Below are 19,890 nucleotides of genomic sequence, written 5' to 3'. Positions count from 1 at the left end.
TTTGAGAGGAGTGGTCTTTGGCTGCCTTGAGAGAAGAATGCTCTTGCCCGCTCTTATGGACATTGGTAAACAATCAGCCAATGGTCCACAAGAGAGTTGAACAGTATTGTTTTCAAAGATGCACAACGATACTTTGTCCTCAATGCTCTATTAATAAAATGGAATTATTATTGACTTACTCTCCTCCCAGAGGCGCTATGATCTTTAAGCTTCAAGCCTGTGCTCAGTATCTGGAAAGTGAACAATTCTAAACAGAGTAAGAATTACTTCAGAGTCAGTAAAAACAGGACTATAATGTACAAGTGATTGTGGATTGTATAAAGTCCATCTTTGGTTTGCTTGATGCTCTCAACAGCATTCAATTACTGTGAATAATCAGGGCACCCCAGGTTTCACATTCAAATGCAAAAAGGTGCTTCAGAGCAGTGGGGGGCACACCAATAAGGCCTCCCTGCAGTTCCTGAAACCAAATGCATCCTTTCCAGGCATCACAGGCAACAGCACAATCCCAGGAAAAGATGCAGCTGCTTAAAGGAACTGCTGAGTGCCCCTTTTCACTCTGAAGCATTACTTTCCTTTGAATCCAAGACAGAAGGAGCTGGGTACATTTACTCTTGACTGAGGATATGATGGCACCTTTAAAATACCTGAAAGAAGAAAGTTCTTCCTCCCAGAGGGAAGAAAGTCAAGACCTGTTCTCGCTCTCATTCCAGAGGCGGGATACAAAATAATAGATTTAAGTTAAAGGAAGGTAGGTTTCAAACTGGAACATTAAAAAAAAAGTTAACACCAGTTTGACAGTGGGAACAGGTACATAAAGAGGTCATGAGTTCCCCTTTGTTGGAGATGTTGAAGCAGAGGCTAGACTGGTAGCTATTCAGGATTCTTTAATTTGGTTTGCTGCCCTGAATTGTGGGGTGGACTCAGTGGCCTTAATGATCCCTTCCAAACATATGGAAGCTAAGCTGAATAGTTTGCATGTCCTCAGCTACTGGCCAGGAAGCTGAGTCTGGATTGGCTGTTTGTTCTTTGCAAGCCCTACAAACTCACAAATGAGTGAATGCTTGTACTCTTAGTGTCTGGTGTCTTGAGATATGCAAAGAGGCAATATGGCCCTGTTCAGTCCCAGAATCAGAAGTTGGAAAGACTGATTGCTTGGGAGTGGCCAAAGATATCATGGCTCATCAACTGGAGAGATTCCAGAAGCATGTTTATAGGGAAGAACCTGAGCTATATTCTCCTCAGTTAGACTTGCCACTTCAAAATCCAACTGAGAAGAGAAAATCTTAAAATTGCTGAAATGTATTTATAAAAGAAAATAACTATTGGCTATGGATGAAATTCATCTGTTTCTCTTAGTGATCATTTTCTTGGCAAATGTCCCCAAAACTTTGTAGTTCTATTTTACTGATAATATGATTTTTTTTCCCCTGGAATTTCTTACAACATGCTGATCAGAATAGATTGATCAATATGCATTACCTGTTAAATCACCTGTTAAGAATGTGGTTCTGCTCCTATTGGGTCTCTGAGTAGCAAAGCTAACAAGATTTTTAATGGAGCACAATTACACTCTGAAGCTGTTTTATTTTTCCTGGAACAGAACTGCAAAACTGAATTAGTTCTGTGCAAATTGATGAATACATCAGAATGGCTTATTCTCTTCCATGAGTAATCATGAATGATGCTTTTTGTAGTCCTGGCATATTGAATAATGCCTGCACTCAATTTACAGTCAAAAGGTTGTAAGACAATGGAAGAGAGGAGACACCCATCCCTCCCCTCCCCCCTCCCATACTTCCTAGTATATCTGCATCTGACTCTACTGACTCACATTTATTCTGTAGTTAGTCTGGGCTATTCTTTGCTAATCTGCACTTCTTTTCATTCGTTTCCTTTTGTTTGTTTCCTCCTTTTGCTTTCTGGTTAAGACTTCACTCTTAATCTGCTTCTTCAGAACAAGATGGTTCCTTATAAGCACTTCTGTGAACAATATTGATACACAGAAAACAAAGAGAAAAATGGACCAGAAGACCATTACATATGAGACAGATTACAAGTACCTTGTCAATTAATCAATGTAATTTGTTAAAAATCCATACAAAGTAACAGCAGAGCATTTCAACCTTGTAGGATACTTCATTACAGATCTCGAAGTGGCCATATTGAAAAAAATAAACTTTGCAGGAGAATTGAGCAAGAAATTGCTGAATTTACACACATCAGCATGTTTCAGACTATCTCTGAAGGTCTAAGCAAACACAATGAATTGCATATATAGCCTGCATCTGCATAACCACCATGTCTTTGGTCTTCCCCTCCTTCCCTTCCATCCCAATTTAATCAGTCTAGCCATCTGATGGAGTGAGCTGCAGCTCATGAAAGCTAATCTCTCTTAATAAAATTTGCTGGTCAGAAAAGGTGCTACCAGATTTCTTCTGATTTCGGGCTGTCTTAGACTAACATGTCTCTCTTTCTACAACTGTTTATGTTGACTCTTGCTTACTCTTCTAGTTTTTAGGGGGGAAATAAGGATGTTGTAAAGCCATTATCACTTTCTACTTAACCTACAAAAGCAAGGGATAATATGCTCATTTCATGTAAGCCAGCAGATCAAATCAACCAAGTTGTCAGTATTAAAAAAGCCATAAAGCCATCCCAATTGTGTTGGGTTGAAAGCTGCTTTATTACCCGGGTAGTTTGAAGCAAACTGAACCTTGAAATCTGATGCAACTCTTTTCTGTTTCTTCAGCGGAAGCAAATATAATGCCTTCTTTTTTCCACCACCTGCTATCAACTACCATGGGGACCTTGAAAAATAAATACAATTTATTTTATGGTACAATTAACTCCCAAATGCCACCAACTCTGAACTTAAACACAATCATGATAGTTCAAGTTTGCTGGACTTGAACTCCACTTATTTCTTTTCTTTCTTCCTCAAAATAGGTTATTACAGCCTTTTATTCCCCGTGCTTTGAGAGAGTATAAACACAGTAAAGCAAAAGTCTCCTTCTGGTTGAGCTGAACTCCTAGAAGCAGATGGCTATTGCTTCTTCCAGGAGGTTTCTTTAGCTTTCCTGTTTGTCTTACAGTTCTAATATTTTCTGGAGAAATCCCATCTAGATACTTACCAGGTCTGACTCTGCTTAGCTTCCAAGCCTAGACAAGGTCTGCCAGCTATTGTACCTCCTAAGGCCTGATAGTACATTTTGCATTTCAAATAGTCACACGTTACATCTCCTGATAGGTAGATTTTTTTTTTACCATTACATTCTTTAGCTGTAAGTGGCTGCTCCAGATAAAAAGAAAGAACCTGCACCGTATTCTTTTCAACTGTTATAAGATCAATACGTTTAATTATCTTATGCATCAGATGGGTTTGCCTTATTGACGATCTGTGTAATACCATCACTGCTCGATGTTAACCGAACTCAATCAAATGAAAAATTTGGGAAGGATTTTAAATGCCAGAACATTTCGTTCAAAACATTTAATGAGTGCTCCTTCCCAACACTCTGTTCAAACCACAGCCTCCAGGCAACCACAATTCCAGTAGATCTATAACATTTCCAATTTCTAGCTCCCTCTGCCTGAAAACCAACCAATGTTTTCCAACTGGTGGAAAATCCTCTATATCCCCAGCCTCTCCAGGGCATTTGGCAGAAGCCTATAAATCTCACTGTCCCCATTACCATCATCACAATGTGGATCAGTTAACCCAATTCTGTCATAGATGAATAACAGTTATTTCACAAAATCATGACACTTAAGCTCCCAGCGCATTCTGGTTTTGCTTTTCAAGTCTGGGACAAACGTGTCCATACATATCCTGATTGTTCGGTTATTATTTTTTAAGTGCTCTCATCCACTAGACGAATAGGCTCTTCTCAATGTGAATTTTGCCATTTGCAGAGGTCCTTCAGATGAATTCCCTGAAATTCCCTCCATCTGCATGCTTGTTTCTCTTTCTAGGCAAAGTAAGAAATCCCTTCTGTCCCAATAAACCTATTGCACAAGCCACTGCAACTAAACACGTTGCTGCCTATCTGCCCACCCATATAGCCAAAGGCAGTCTCAGCTGGAGGCGGGCCCTCTCCAAAACATTTCGCTGCTTGAGTCAGAGCAGGAGATGTGCCCCACTCACCTTCTCAAATCAAGGCTTTAGTATCTAAAGTGAAACAAAATTGAGTGCTTTCCCTGAAATTAAATGCAATAAAGTGTGCATTCTCCCTGGAGTTGAGCTAGACCCTCTGACTCACAGTCATACTTATGTGGGTTTGCGGTAATAATATGGAATAGTTTGCTATTATCTCTAACCAAGCTGGGGCTTTTTTTTTTTTTTACTTTCCAGTCTAGCCAACACCTCTGGTGGAAATTCAGCTATTAACCCTGCTTGGCTTTTGCGATAATGCCATGATAACCTAGGTGCTATGAACTGCTGTAACAAAAACATGCATAACAATTTAAAATTGTTCAACATTTGCTTTTTCAGGATGTTCCACATCTGCTCCCTGAAGTAGTCACCTCACTCTGCCTCCTAAGAGTAGGGCCAGCCCTGAGATGATACCAGACATTCAGTGATACCAAAAATGACTCGAATATGTGAAGTTCCATGTAAAAGTGATGGTTATTACCTTTAAAGCCCTACATGGCATGGCTCCAAGTTACCTGAGGGACTGTCTCACCCCCGTCACATCAACCTGTCCCACCCAGTCAGGCAGAAAGGGCATGTTGTGGGCCCCATCAGCGAGAGAATGTCGGCTGGTGGGGCCCAGGAGGAGAGCCTTCTCTGCCGTTGTCCCCGCCCTTTGGAATATTCTCCCCCCAGAGGTGCGGCAGGCCCCTACCCTCCTGGCCTTCCAGAAAGGATTAAAGACCTGGCTGTGCCACCTTGCATGGGGTGATAACAATCTTACCCAATCCTGGGGATGGCTGGAGCCTCGATGACGCTCCCTGAGTGACTGCCAATTTTAACATCTATTCTTGGATTATATTTATTTTCTATTTATCTAGGATTATTTTATACTGTAATTTTAATTGATTTTAACTATTTTGTAAACTGCACAGAGTTGTTTTTTAATGAGATGGGTGGTGACAAATTTGATATATACAGTACATATAAAAAAAAAAAAGAAGGGAATTTTAATCACTGAGCTTGGGGGAGCTCTCTAGTCATTTTACCCCTTTTCATTTAGCTAGAAGCTGTACCCCTCCAAAAAATAAACATGTAGAGAGGAGATGGGATTGATCTCTGTATAGTGATCAGCTCTGTGACTATAGGGCCTGTGCATAAACAAGAAGGATACTGCATGTGATTCTTTTCTCCAGTGCCAATTCCAAATTTCTGGAGGTTTGGGGCTTGGGATAGATACTCATGGCCACAATCTGCCCTCTCTCTGAATGAGTTTCCTTTTCCAGCCATGTTCAACATTGCCATCCATCTGCCTCTACCTCTGGACCCAATCCATACAAATATTCGAAGAAGACATACGCATCCACTCTTGTTAAGGCATCATTCAGGCATGATTATAAAAACAGTACTTTGCCTGCTCATTCTTTTTTAGTCCAGAGTAGACACAACTGAACAAGACACAACTAGTTTCAGAGAATTAGGAAGCCATAATTTAAGGTAGCTCTGCATATAGAAGCTCACAGGAAACTTTCTATATATACGCCAGCCCTAAGTTCAAACTCTGGGCCTCTTCTTCCTGCCTTTTTGAGTTAATGGACTTTGGGCTGCTTTTTCCTTGGCCTTGAATCTCTCTGCCATCTGCCCCTGGTTTACCAAAGAAGGCTGTCTTGTGTGATGGCTAACTCTTTGGCATGACAATCAGGTGCTCCTACCTCACCAGTTTTAACTCTTACAGCTGCCTCTCTTCCTTTTTTAGTTATTTATTCCATCACCTAGAGAAGGCAGGTGGTGACAGGTAGCAGGTAAAAGGCAGAGCTTCTTTTTCTCAATATGTTCATTCTAAATATTTCCCAATACTCAGAATAGGGCTTGTATGGATAAGAAACAGGAAGCTCAGTTATCTTGAAGGGAGAAACTGTGCTACTATCTAATTATTATTTCTTCCTTTTTCCTTCCTCCTAACAAAATTTCACTATGCTGAGAGAAGTTTTTCATAACCCAAAGTTATTACCAGTTTCCTGAAGAGTAAAGCAGACACACACACAAAAGATCCACAAAGATGGATGCTAGTGGGGGACAAGTCATTCCGTACTATTTGAGAAACAATTTACAGTTCAGTTATGAAAGATTCATTGCTAGAGAAGGATTTGTTTATTTTTTATTTATATTTCAAATGTCTAGACTGTTCCACTCCAGCAACTCTGCAGAGATAAACATATGAAATGAAAAAAGAAAGAAAAAAACCCACTCAAGGCAGCAGTATCCAGAGGGAACAATAATCCTCTCCCCCCGCCCCGCAATAGAGATAAAAATAAAAGGCTTCCCAACTACCCTAACCCAAGGCCTTGGGGAAAAGCCATGCTTTTAATGTTCTTTTAAAGTCCAGTAAGGTAGGAACCATGTGAATCTCCACGGGATGTAGTTCCAGAAGGCATGTGCTAAGACAGAGAAGGCCTGTGTCCTGCCAGATGACATGGCTTAATTGACAGGGCTAGGAGTGAGTCAACTCAGGCGGACACCATGAGACAAAAAAATCCCTCAAATAATTAGGCTCTCAACCATATAGGGCTTTAGAGGTGACAATCAGCACCAGTTGTGCCCAGAAGCCAACTGGGAACAAGGCTGAGTTTCTTCTTCCTCTGAAATGCTATGTATTTATTTAATCATATTTGTACAGCCGCTTATCTCACATAGTGACTCTGGGTGGTGTACGTAGTAATAATCAAGAATATATAAAAAACATTAAAACAACCAATTTAAATTAAAATAGAAACAAGATAAAAGCAAATAAAAAACAAAATTGCAGGAAAACATACAAAGAGTACAGTCCATTAACTGTCATGCAACCATCTAACAGGCTCCACTCTACCACGGGATCTCCAAACGATGTTCACATTTCATCTAAGACTCAGCTGGAGAACTGCTACTAAGGGTAGAAATCACACTCACCGCATAGAGAGAAGGAGAGAGATGCTAAATATTTTCTAACATTTGGGGTTAGAATATCTCAGGGTGATAGCAGGCAATCCATGTTAATCCCCAAGGAGTCAGTCTGATACTTATGGGTTATATAATCTTTTCAGGGAACCATTTTTTAATCGTTGGCCATTGGCCATGACAATAGAAATCTAGGAACTACTTATATTAGAAATGTTTAAGAATACCTTAAGACTAAATGCTTAAGGGTCTGCTTCTGACCCTCACAGCTTTCTCACTTGTCTAGTATACCCATACTTGTGCTTTCCTCTGTGTTTTTCCTTTGATCATTTTTATTTAACTTTAAGAAAAAAAATATTGCTTTTGACTTTTTATTTTTCAGAAGGAGGAGGAGGAGGAGGAAAAAATGTTGGTAAAACTGCTATAGGTAAGATTTGAAATTACTGCGCTGATGGAGTGGTATGTAATTAAAAGCAACAGTCTCCCTAACAGCACCCTCTACCACCTTCCATCAATAAAATCAGCTCAAAAACACAACTGGAAAAAAGTCTAAAGCAGCCTGAGAATGGGTGGGGAAAACAAAGCTCCTCTTTCAAAGGGGAAGAAATCCTTTGGAAAACTGAAAGGCAAGAGTGCCGCACATTATTTGCCTACATCTCTTAGCGCCTACTACTTGAGACAAAAGAAATCATATATAGCTTGTATGGTTAAAAAAAAAAATCGGAGGCGATTGCAGAAGTTAACAGTTTCTGTTACTCAATCCTCACCCCAGGATCTATTTTCCTTCTATCCATGCCTCTTTATCTTATGTAAGCATGTATAATCCCATATTACAAGGACTCGGCCTCCATGTGAGGGTCAAGCATCTAACTCTGATTGCTGCCAAAGAGAGATTTGGTTGAATACATGCCAGGATGAAGCAAGGGGGGGGAAAGCAGAGACAGACCTTGCAGCATAGAAGCCCAAGACACTCCCCTGCCCCCCCCAACAACAGAGCAAAAATGAGAATTTAGAGCTATCATTGAATGGAAAATGGGTACAGTAGAAGTACAGTAAGAAGAAGCTCATCTACCCCAATGCAGTGAGGATGGGTGAATCTTAAACATATTTGAACTGGAACACCAAGTGTTCAATGAGGTTGTGCTGTATATTCTTCGGAATTGATTTTTAGATAAACTTTCCTATAGAAACACTTAGAAGAGCCAACATTGTTTTAGCCTGTTTGATCAGGTAGGCTACCTCAGCCATCAGGATCATACGTCAGGAATAAGCTAATAGGACAACAGGATATTACCATTCCTACTTGGTTGCATGAGAAATACATGTGGGAGATGCAGGCCAACAAGAGGAGATTTTTGAAAGAAGCGTTGAAATATTACTGAAAAAGGTTTTTTTTTTACCACTGGCGAAAATATTAATGGAAAACTGAAACATTTTAGATCAATTCTAAATAATAGTTTCCAATGAGAGAACTGCAGCCAGATTTTTTTTTTTCTGCAACGTATGGTTGATTGACAACATAGAGAAAGACTTCAATGGGGCAGGAAAAAATTGCATAATGAGAACTACAATGTGCCATGTCTGTAAAAAACCACATTCTCCCTCCCTCTCTTTGTCCTTATTTGGAATTTGTGTTTCTTTTATTTTAGAATAAAATATATTCTTCAAAAATATTTTTGTACTGGCTACAAATAGTGGAATTGCTATTATACTTTCTCACCACCCAGAATATCCAGTGATCCTGTTGTTCAACAGTACAACAAACTGCCCTTAACAAAACTGAATCATTCCTTAGAAGTGTTTTGAAGTTATTTTTTTTTAAGATGATGATGATTAGTGCGGATTGATTTTCAGTAGTGGATTTTCTGCTTCATCAGGAAGCTGGATTAGATCACCTGGGATCCTTTCCAATTCTAGGGGTGCTAATGTGACAAAATCTTACAGTCTGCCCCAGACTGACAAAGGACTTTCTTTTTTAAATGCAAGGGAATATGAAGGCCAAAGTTCATTTTCAGGTGCATATTAGACATATGAAATACAGCATCTGGTTAGAAATGGATATGTAATAATTTTCTCTTTCTTTCTTTAATGGATTATGTCCAACTCATATGATTGTACATACTCAGGCATGGATGCAGCCTAGAGACAGGCCTTTTAGCTCAGTAAGAGCGTGTATTTTCTCCTATAGGAGGATGTTCAGTCCATGGCACTGGAAGAAATTGAAGAAGTTGGGGTAAGGAAGAATCTCACCTGGCTATCTGTCCACCAGTTTCTCATGGTATTCTTTGGGCTGATTTTTGAGATAACTTTTGTGAAATCTTTGTGGTTTTTACAAATGTATAGCGCACATTTTTTCCTGTTTTATTTTCATTAATTCTTCTGCAACTATTTTCATAATTTTGAAAGAAATGCACACATACAAATCTCAAGTAGAGATCTTTAAAAGTTCTGCTATCTAAGAACATACAAATAAAAAAGATCCTTACTGAACAGATCAAATACTTTCCCTTAGGTCTGGCAATCTGGAGTAGTCACCCTGGTTTAATCTGGTGCCGATGAGAAGCTCACAAAGAAGGCATGGATGCAATCACAACTTCCTTTTCATATATTCCCCAGCAGCTGATACTTGGAGGCATTACTGAAGGTGATGTATAGTATACCCTAACATGTGTAGTAACATTTATAACCTGATTATAGTTCCTCTCTATTCTGCATTGGACAGACTGCACCTAGAATGTTATATTCAGTTCTAGACACCACATTTTAAGGAGGACACTGACAAAATGGAGTGTGTCCAAAGGACAGCAACCAAGGTCTGGAAAAAAAAAGTTATGACAAGTGGTTGGAGAGTTGGATATGTTTAGCCTGGAGAAGAGAAAACGGCTGTCATGTAGAAGATGGGACAGAATTGTTCAGAGTTGAACCACTGAAGACATGATGAAGTAGGCTTAAATTACAAGTAGATTTTGGCTGGACATCAGGGAAAAACAATCCCAGTGGTAAGAGTTGTTCAACGGTGGAAAGAACTGCCTTAGGACATGGTGCCCTCTCCTTTGGTGGACATTATTAAATGGAAACTGGGTGGCGATTTTTCAGGGATGCTGTAGTAGTGGATTTCTGCTCTGGCAGGGGGTTGGATTAGATACCTCCAAGATCTCTTCCAACCCTTACATTCTATGTCTTTACCTACATTCCTTTTAAAGCTGCGCAGAGTGGAATCTAATGCATAGAACCACTGGCCACTGAAGTAGATGATACAGTACTTAACTCAGTCTAATGTTGTATAAGGAAACTTTGTTCACGGAGAAAAAACAGACAATGTTGAGGATTTAGACGTGTTCCCTGGCACGCCACACTGGAATAGTTCTTTAATGTTTTCATTAAAACATTAGCTATTAGCTTTAGAGCATTTTCATTAGCTCTACTTTGGTTACAGCTCTTTTCCCTCTGCTGATTTGCTACCATCCCCTCCCTTTGCTTTCAGCCATGTGTCAAATGATCTTGATATCAAATATCAAAAAATAATGTTTCTGAAGGATCAGGATTTCTTTACTGTGCTAAACTCCAAGCTGTGACTATCTTACTTTATCATACTAAGCGACTGGGTGAGTGAGTGTGTGTGAGTCTTTGTCTTATCACCAAATAGTGTAGCAACGCTGCCATAAATCTTCCAATCTGCACCTAGTAGCAGGTACAGCATTTAATGATTAATTTGTATGGGTGGCTGATACACTCATATTAGACATTATATTTCTTGCCTTCCAACTATGCCACCTCCATCATCTCCATCACATTATCTCACAATAGAGACAAATATGGCTGTGGAACACTTTGGATTTGAGGACCAAAAGGTGCCTTGGTGTGTCTGCTTATATGAGTGTGTATGTGACATCAAATATAGCAATTCCTTAAAGCAGCTGTGCCCTATCCCAGGATCACAATTCTGTTTCATTCTCATGTTCCTATATTTTTATTTTAAAATGGAGCATATAAAGCCTAGAGGAATCTATTTTGTGAAGCACTTAACACATTTAATAAAGGAATGAATAATGCAATTAAAAGTTTTGCATTAAAACTGGTTCTTTGAGCCAAAGAGAACTGAATTATTAAAATCATAATAGGTGGCAGAATTCTGAAGTGCCAGTATCATTTCAGATTGCGAGTGAGGATTGTGTCTTTAAAATTCTCCTTCATTAAAAAATTCCTCTCCAGTAGAAAACTAAAACTGGAGAAATAGGGCATCGCTTCCTCCTGATACTCTAGTTTTTATGTTAAGGAGTATTTATATGAGGGAAACAATCAAAGTTTTCAGGGCATTGTACAGTTCACTTTAAAGCTCACCATTCTAACTCTGGAAGTATTTTACTTCCTGCATACAAACTACTGTCACTGCACATCGGACCATATATTAAAAAAATCCCCTCTCACCCCTATGGGTGGTATGTGTCTTCCTCAACCTTGGGTCCTCTACCAGAGGCCTGGGAGTTTTAGGGTTCTGCTCAGTATCTTAGCTGTTCCCAGCACTGCATTTTTCTGGACAGAGAACATTGATGTTGTCCCTGGGATCTGTTGGAGCCACTGTCCCAGCTTAGGAGTCACAGCCCCAAGTGCTCCTACCACACTGGGACCACTTTGGTCTTTACTTTCCACATCCTCTTTAGTTCCTCCTTTTCTCAGTATGGATGTAGGTTTTCCATCCATCCATAGTTTCCTCATACGTTTCATATATCTCTCTCATTAGGTCTACTGTTGTAGTAGCATTCTATCAATTCCAAGTTCTCTTGCCTCATCCATGTATGGTTTATTCCAGTAGCCCACTTATCGTCAGATTGTCCTGGTTCCCAACATCTGGCACGGACCTTGTTAATTCGGGCAACATCTGAGCCGACATGACTCTTAGTTCGTGTCAGTCTCATATTTGAGGTAGGTTGGTGAAGTGTTAGGGGGTCTTTACCCAAGACCCCTATTGGTAAGGTAGGTATCAGCTGGAATTTGAACCCCAGTGTCCCACATCAAAGGCGGCGTTCTAACCATTACACTATCCAGCTGTGTGTGTGTGTGTAATAAGGATCATTCTTATTTTATAGATAAAGGGCTGAGGTAGAAAATGAGTGATTTAGTCACAATAATTCAGAGAAGTTTCAATATAATTTTCCAAATCACTTCTTAAAGCTCTCAGCCAATGCAGTCCTGTAAATACTTACCTAGGAGCAAGTTCTGTTAAACTCAGCAGGAATTATTTATTTCTGAAAACATGTGGAACTTGTTTTTTCACTTACCTGGAGAGATTCATTTATAATCAGTGGGATTACTTCCAAATCAGAAATATTATGAATCAATCCATTAAATTCATTGCACTGAAGGAAAGATTCTGGTCAGGCTTCAGATGAGCCTGAAGCAACTCCATTTCAAATCATAATGCTAGCTTCACAATGGAATTAATGTTATTTACAAAGATAAACTGCAAAGTAAAGAAATCAGTTATTGGTCTCACTCTTCCCCCTGTTTATTTATTTGCTGAGCAAGGGGTATTGTCAGAAATTATATAATATGAATTAGTAGCTATCTGCTAGGACACTTAATTTCTTTTCCAGCAAAAAGCTTTCTAAATGGTTATTGTGATTCTGTTTTGTTCAAAGGCATATGATTGGTTGCTGCTGCCAGTCAGAGGCTTAATTCTTTCATCGCATTTTAATTTGTAGGAATAGTTTAGTTCATGGCTACTGCTTATCTCAGAACAGAAATATAAAACCAGGGATGTCAAAGCAGCAAATGTCTTCTTGACACCAGTATTTTGGCTGGTATAGAACGCCTTTGAAATCAAGTTGTCCCAAAAGATTAAGCACAAAAATAAGTGTATATTTTTATTTCTGACTGTCCATTTGCAAAGTCACAGCATACATTTCCATATTTGATCAAATAAATTGTCTTGTGGATCAATATCAGGAAAGCTGCACATTTGTTGCTTCTTCAGCTGTAAAGACTTGTGCTGGTTGTGATCTAGTCCCAGCTGGCCAAAGGGTCAAAAACTCCAGGACTCTTTTTTAAGCTGGCCCACAGTTCCCCAGAAGTATCAAATGCCTCAATAGGGCTTTTGTCATGCTGTATTGTGTTCATGCTCAAATACTGGTTAAGACAATAACCCTGTCTGAACCCAGGTAGTCATGAAAAAAATACAGGGGTTAGGGTAATATGTGAACCCAAACAGGGAAAGCACTAAGAGGGAGCAATATTCTGGAAATAGGTTCCACCTCTATTCATGTACACATAATTATTGCACTGTGGAAGTGAGATGCTTATGGTCCTCCAGAAGTTGCAATGGTGGCATTTCCAAGGATACCAAGAGTTGTAGCTCAGCAACATTTAGAGGACGACAATGATAGCTTTTTCAATGCCCAGTGAGTATGGAGTATATAGCCTTTAAAAGCATCTGAAGATCATAATCTGTAGTTTTAGTTCAGTTTTATTCTATCTGATTAGTGAGTTTAGCTATGATGGAAATACTTCAAAAATTAAAAGGAGGTCCAGGTTAAGAAGGATAGCTTCTACTCATCTCACATGTATACATGGGAGGCTTAATTTAAAAAACAACAACCTATGATGACCTTCAAGGGCTTACATTCAGCAGCATCCATAGGAACTCACCACTTTCTTCAGAACATCAAAAGCAGCACTATGACCTCACTCTGAAAACCCCATCCTTTAAGGGCATCATATCATGGTGCAGCGCCCACAGAAACAGGGCAGGGCTTGCATGTCAATATCACAAGCCGCTTTCATCCGTCTGCCCCTCTGAAAGCTACTGCCAACATTACTTGGGATCTTTGAAATTAAACTATTGGAGTACATTTTAGCAGAATTCTAAATATCTAGATCAGTCTTTCTCAACCTTGGCAACTTTAAGAGGTGTGGACTTCAACTCCCAGAATTCCCCAGCCAGCACATGCTGGCTGGGGAATTCTGGGAGTTGAAGTCCACATCTCTTAAAGTTGCCAAGGTTGAGAAAGACTGATTAGAGAAAGACAGCTGTTTCCATGTCCATCTGTTTATGCCTTATTTCATCTGTCACCTGAGATCATCCAGGTGGCAATGGAAGAAAAAGCTCCCCCTTTTTTTATGGCAAAGACTTCGTCATCGAGCTTGATCCATGTCGTTTTCTTGGCAGCGTTATGGAAAAGGTTTGCCCTTCCCTTTTTTTTCAGCTGCCCTAATTTTGCCTACAACCGTGGGATTTCATGGTGATATTTCAAACGGGTACTACCCCGCTCTAAGAACCCTGCTTAGTTTGGGGGATCAGACAAAGCCAAGAGCGGCCTCTTCCAGTCACGAGCGCTGAAAAGATTCATGCGCCAGCTGCTCTCTTCTCCACTGGGGTCAGGTGAGAACCTTTTTAAAAACCCTCCGATGCCTTTTCGGCTTTCAAGGTTTCATTGTTTTAAACTGCTGCTTTTCACTGCTGTTTTATTGCCTGTTTTTATGTTCCTAGTCTGTTTTTATGGTGGCTGGTCTTGTTCATTGCCCCAGGAACTAATTACTTGAATGGCAGTATTTAAATATACTACATAAAGGCCCCTCTTCTTAAGGAAGGAAATGCAGTCTTGGAGAGAGGAGGTTTAGCTCAGCTCTACAATTATGGTCCGTTTCTCTCTCTCCTCCAACTCTGACCTTTTCAGTTCTTTGCGATGGCTAAATATATGTTTTATAATGCAACTTTCATTCCTTTGCAAATGCGCTAGAACAGATGGATAAAGAATGATTTTCTGCTTCGAAAGTACCTCAGATTTTCAGGAAGCCAGAGGCTGGGGGAGGGGAGCCACAGTAAATGGCAGCCTAGCAGTATAAAAACTGATCTGTTCTCAAAAAGGGGATGCTTTCACCCTTAGCTGGCAGTTGTTGACACCGTTATTCATATGTGCAACTGATGTTTTGCTTTTTGTTTTCCTAAACAGATAAGAAAGTGATGGCTCTGTTGCCATGGGACAAGGGCCTCAAAGTGCTCTGGAGCTTAAAAGGTTACAGGGACATTCTCTGTATTAGATCAGAGTTGTTCCCAACTTGATCGTGCTGTGAAAAAAGTGTATCAAAATCACACCCTTGGAAAATGGTAGGCCTTGAAGAAATTGAGCAATCAGCTATAAAAGTCTGATTTCCCAAGTGGGTGTTATAATAAATTTAAAAGCTAACTCATTAATTGGTCTCAAATTGACATGGGAAACTGATTTCCAGAAAGCCATGGATGAAACAGAACAGAATAAAATAGGGGGTCGGAAACCAAGTTTTCCTTCCTCAGCTAAAATCAAGGACAGTTTGTTAATTTTTCTCCCTAGACCCCTCCAAGTTAGTACATATGAAGACAAAGACAACCAACCCCTTTGGCCGGAATGGGTTAAGGCAAATGTATTTCAACTCAGATGTATGACTTGTCTCCAAATTTCTTCCTTCTGGTTGGAAATATTTTTAGAAATGAGTAAGTAACAGAAAACATGCTTGAGCTCACAATTACGACTGTTAAATTTGTCCTTCAGAGTCAAATTGGGATTTAACATCTAACAATTGGTTGTTTTCATGCTAACGGCTGCTGGAATGTCTCTAGACAAACATGGAAAAAAAAACTAAGACCTTCAGTATTTGGTATTGACATGTGTGGGTATAGTGCCATAGCTGAAAAACTAACTTTCAGTACTCAGTTATGACAAGGCAGAGTTAAACCACTTACTTTTTTTAGTCAGGAGACATAGTTGTTTTTATTTTGCAAATTTTAAAAAATCAACTGAGTTTCCCCAGGGATTGTCTATGAGTTTGGTAAAAAGTTCAAGGAGATTTGTGAGGAAAATTATTTTTGGTGACATGTCATACCTTTCCTTCTCCTCTTTTTAACAGCATTGTTAGAGACCCATATATGAATACAAATATTTCAGCGGTGTATTTTTTGTGATATTTTTATATTTTAAGTTTGGATTTAGTATGTGAAATGTTAAGGTTTAATAAAATGAATATTTAAAAAGAAAAGAGCAAGCAAGACAATCCTTTCTAATTTGAAGAGGTATATTCCCATTTTTCCTGAAAGGTGAGAGAAGGAAGGAAGGAAGGAAGGAAGGAAGGAAGGAAGGAAGGAAGGAAGGAAGGAAGGAAGGAAGGAAGGAAGGAAGGAATTATATTAGTGCAAATACTATATAATTTGTTCATTTGTTTGATAATTTCATTTTACTGATTATCCAGAGTAAAATATTTTTTGGCTAGAATATTAACATCTTATTCCAAGTTTACTTTTAGGGAAATGTCTACTGTTGACTATTGATCCATCCAGTTTACCATTGTCTACACTGAATGAACGACAGGGGTTCTCTAGTGGTATCAATACTACCCAACTCACACTGTTGGTAATCTAGACATTCCAGAAATAATCTGCCTGATGTTGACCCATAGCTATTTATAATTCAATCCTAATTCTAGAATGTGATTTGGTAAAAAAATGAGTTTTCTTTTTGGTGGGCAGATTTCCCGTAGAGAGGTGTTTTATTTAATTCCTTTAAGAGTGTGTGTGTGTCTTCATTTCTTCCCTTTATTCTTTAAGTGGGAAAGTGGCCAGGCTTAGAAACTCCCATGTCACTTTTGATATCCTTCCTTCCTTCCTTCCTTCCTTCCTTCCTTCCTTCCTTCCTTCCTTCCTTCCTTCCTTCCTTCCAGACAGTCAACTTTCCAGATTTTCTGTAGAGGAATGCTCTACAAAGAGATTCAAGCCTGAGACTACATAAGTTGCCTCCATCATACAATTCTGCAGACTTAGCAGCTCCATGTCTTCAAAAAGAGGGGAAGCAGGCTAGCTGCTTGTTTAAGAAGAGAGAAAAGGATCAATCTCTCAAACTGGATTGTTGTTGTTGTTTTTGTTTACTGTAACAGTTCCTTCTTCAAACCCCTCCTTCAGCGTTCTCACAAAACTTTTCAAGCACAATCCCTTTTATTTGGAATTCATCATTTTAAAAATATGAACTCATGTTTATTTGGAAATTTGGACAATAAAATCCTTCTACATGAATACTGTACATATGAAGATTTCTCTGTCTGATTCTTAAGAATGAAACACATACTGTTCTTTCAAAATCACATTGTGTCATTTGCAAATAGGGCATAAGATTTTTCAGAACAAAGTTTTCTAACAATAAAGCTTTGCCAAAACGAAAAGGATGCTGAAATGTCAATATACATTGAGTTCAGGCTTATATTTTGGCAACTTTGGAGCTTGTCACACAGAATCAATAGTCTTTTTTGTCTCCCCGTGTTGTCATTGGAACTCTGCAAAATTGGCTGAAGACTCATTCACTGCTCTTTTTATTGGAATGACTGAACAGTCTGCCTGTACCTGCCAAAATAGGAAAATTCCAAAGAAGACTCAAGAGCTGTTCACATTTCTGCTACTGGAGCCAAATGTAAATAAAGCCAAAGGAAATTATGATGATGTTTATTATATTTGATCAGATTACCATTCAAAAGGTATGCTGAAAATGAAATGAAATCTTATGAATGATTTAAGAGTGAGTATTAAGCATAAATATCATAAAATATTCTGCTTACAAACTGCCAAAATTCTTAATCACATGGGGGAAGATTACTAAATGTCATGTTTATTTAATCTATATATTTTCTGTGATTGCTATATTTATCTGGTTGTGCCTTGTCCTTGCTATTTTACTATTTAATTCAGCTACATTTTACACCAGGATGTTCCTTCATTAAGACTGATGAATGCTGAGTTTATGAAGATGATCCCCTCACATAAAACCGGGTGACCGTGGCCTTGTCTCCTTTCTGCAACCTCTCTAACTTGCCATTCCCCCCAAGGCTGTGCTGCTGATCAGAAAAAAGGAAAATAAATAATAAGTAAAACAGGCATATGAAACCCATGATAAGCACATCTCTTTTCTTTTAATTCTCCCTCCCTTGAAAACCACAAAGAGTTCTATTCGTGAAATTTGCACCTGAAAAAGTACATCATTCGGAAAGTAGGATATCTGCCTGCCTGCATACCTACCATCATCTTCAATGAATATATTGGGAACACTGAGATAGGAAATTGTGCCTGCTAGAGAACATTGCATGGAAAAATTGTGACAAATCTCTCTCCCTCCCTCCCTCTCACCTTTTAGCATTCCAGAATCAGAACTACATAAGTTCAAAAGAGGTATTGTTCTGACCCTTTTTGCCTGCTTTCAGAAGTGTTGGAAGACACTTATTTAAGAATGCCCAGATAGTAGTCCTTGACTGACATTGTTTGGGCTTGGAAACTAGGTAACCAGTTGGGCTGGTTAGTACTTGGATGGGAGACCACCAGGAAACCTCAGGGCTACAGGCTAGGGGGGAAAATCCCCAAAGAAGGCAATGTCAAAGCACTTCAATTGTAACTAAGAAATCTGCATGGATTTGTCCATGAAATCACCAGGAGTTGCACATGCTCATCTTGATATTACTTTTTTTTTCCAAGTAGTGATTTCACTGTATATTCTCTTGATCATTTTATTAGTTTGTTTTTAGGATTTTTTCTTGTTTTGCATTGTACTGATTTCGTGTAGTTTTCTGTGTATTTTTGAAATGGCTGATGATCATGCTTTTCCCATCTTGATTTCTTAATGTCTTGCCCTGCTTATTTACATAAGTCAGCTGGGCTTTTCTGCCAAAGATTTTTGTTGCCAGTCAGATAGTTTTAACATAGCACCTCTTCATCTTGAGGGATGAGGTGGCACATTGTCTTTTGCAGATCATTAACATATTAGGCCATGGAAAGCACATAGCCACTTTTGTGTGTTGCCACAACCAGCCTTGTCTCCTTGAAACCTGATTGGTGCATTGCAACCAAATGTTTGACATGAGTATTTTGCATTTTTACATATGCATGGAAGCCATTTGGCATGTATGTGCAAGAAACAGGAAATGTAAGGAAGTACTTTTAGAGCATTACCTTTCAGCTCACACATCCCATCTGGTGTTTTACAAAGAAGATATCTGTGTGTGTGTGTATCCGTATGTGTGTGAAGCTGAACAATAGAAACATTGTGTAGCACCTTTTCAGACTCATATACAAAATAAAACTCATTTTATTTGTTTATTCAGTTCGTATGCCGCCATTCTTGGCTTTCTCAAGAAGCTTAAGAATTAAAATTCTAGGAAGTTGTTTTGTTTCTTGGAACCCTGAAAGAATTTATAGTACTAAAAACTTTCCAGGATGGGTGGTGGAATGGTGCCACTCAGTCACCATCTAAAAACTAAAAATGTTTCCATGCTCTTCACCAGCAGTACTCTCCTTATTTTCTCCACCTTTCAACATCTACTTTCAAGAGTTCAGCAAAACCTGAAATATAGTGTGCTATTTGGAGATGCATTCTAATGAAGATAATATGAATTGTATTTGACAAAAGTAATCATTTAAATTAAATTAAAAACTAAAATGATGCTCTCATTCAGAGATCTTGAGCGCTGTTATTAAGAGGAGGGTGTCTCAAATGAGTTGTCTGGCTTGTGGGCTGATTTCTTGCATGCTAATGACTAAGAACATGCTCAAGAGAAGAGGATTTACACTGCCTTGTTTAGGAAGTTCATAACAACAGGTATTATTAGATAATGCAATGGGGACTTGCAACAAGACACTGCAGTGTGAAATGATCCAGTTAAAGATATCAGCTAGCCAGCCAGCCATGCCTTCCTTCAGGACACTCCAATCTACTGACTGTTTCCCCTCTCCTGGTTTTCATCTTCTGCCTATCAGCCATCTTCCCACTTCCCTTGAGGACATTCATTCCTCCTTGGACTCCCTGGGGAAGGGGGCT

General features: G+C 39.1%; 1 long non-coding RNA gene across 1 annotated transcript in view; it reads left to right on the top strand.

Moving 5' to 3' along the window:
- Window positions 1–18,546, top strand: part of LOC112540434 (uncharacterized) — a 63,740-nt gene extending 45,194 nt beyond the window's left edge. Inside the window, exons 4-8 of the long non-coding RNA XR_003084517.2 lie at window positions 7,455–7,499; window positions 9,261–9,305; window positions 9,585–9,716; window positions 14,275–14,450; window positions 15,022–18,546. This is a non-coding gene — a long non-coding RNA (uncharacterized LOC112540434). The remainder of the gene's footprint in view (window positions 1–7,454; window positions 7,500–9,260; window positions 9,306–9,584; window positions 9,717–14,274; window positions 14,451–15,021) is intronic.
- The last annotated feature ends 1,344 nt before the right edge of the window (window positions 18,547–19,890 follow it).

This window comes from Python bivittatus, unplaced genomic scaffold (genome assembly GCF_059951505.1).
Source record: "Python bivittatus isolate LINGU-HERP-01145 unplaced genomic scaffold, Pbiv_v1 ctg000080_np1212, whole genome shotgun sequence".
NCBI classification, from domain to species: domain Eukaryota; kingdom Metazoa; phylum Chordata; class Lepidosauria; order Squamata; family Pythonidae; genus Python; species Python bivittatus.
Note: the sequence above shows the minus strand (reverse complement) of the source record. Positions and strands in the feature narration are given on the sequence as shown.